Here is a 904-nt window from a genome sequence, read left to right as displayed (position 1 = left end):
AGAAACATAATAAAACTCGAAGGAAAGCACTTGTGAGATTGTCAGAACTTGAGGTAGTCGTGTGATTTCTTTAATTTGGATTTAAGCTTTAGCTCTTTAGTTAACATCTTATTAGGTTTTAATTTTTATCACATAATTCTTCTTGTTTTTTGTCTTATTATTATTATGGATAACAATATGTTTTCTCATTGCTTTCTGTATTTTGAAGACAGTGAATGCTGACCTTGCCAGGTTTCTTGTTGCTGCATATCCTCTCTCCCCTACCTCTACTTGGTTTCTTGTCTTTCTTTTTGCTTTTTCAACCACAGCTAAATGATCCATGAATACCTTGAGAACACTCTAGACTAAAGGAGGACTTCGGGTCTATTTAGTTATGTTTATTTCTTCAGGCTTGTTTTAAGTTTTTGCTCAACAGTTAAGTATCAATAAGCGAGTAATTTATCAGTATATTAGGAAGTTAGTGTTACTTATTCAATAATGTTTCAAAATCGACCTTGAGAAATGATTTAATTGAAATTGTACAATGGTTCTATATGCTAGCATGATAGCAAATTGATATACTAATGATTTTGTGCATGGTGGACCAGGTTGCTCGTATCGCTAAACTTCATCGATAGATTCAGTTCAAAGTAGGAACTCATAAAAGTGTGCTTTTCGTATCTTAATTGGGAAGTAACCTTAGTTTCTATGCCTCTCTTTTTTTACCTATCTTATGTGTGCTTATGTATCCGTGCCAGAATGACTTGTCTGAATGTGCCCTGGTAACTAGAGGCTTGTCACTCCAAAGAACTTGCAGTATTGTACATCAAATCTTAATTTTTGGGCAGAGACCATTTAATTCTCTTTTTCCAATTTTCCTGCACCTCATGTTGACTGCTTTTTGTTTCTAACGATCCAACATTTT

Source organism: Olea europaea, chromosome 2 (genome assembly GCF_002742605.1).
Source record: "Olea europaea var. sylvestris chromosome 2, O_europaea_v1, whole genome shotgun sequence".
In the NCBI taxonomy this organism is placed as follows: domain Eukaryota; kingdom Viridiplantae; phylum Streptophyta; class Magnoliopsida; order Lamiales; family Oleaceae; genus Olea; species Olea europaea.
The sequence above is the reverse complement of the archived record's forward strand: the minus strand, read 5'-3'. Positions refer to the sequence as shown.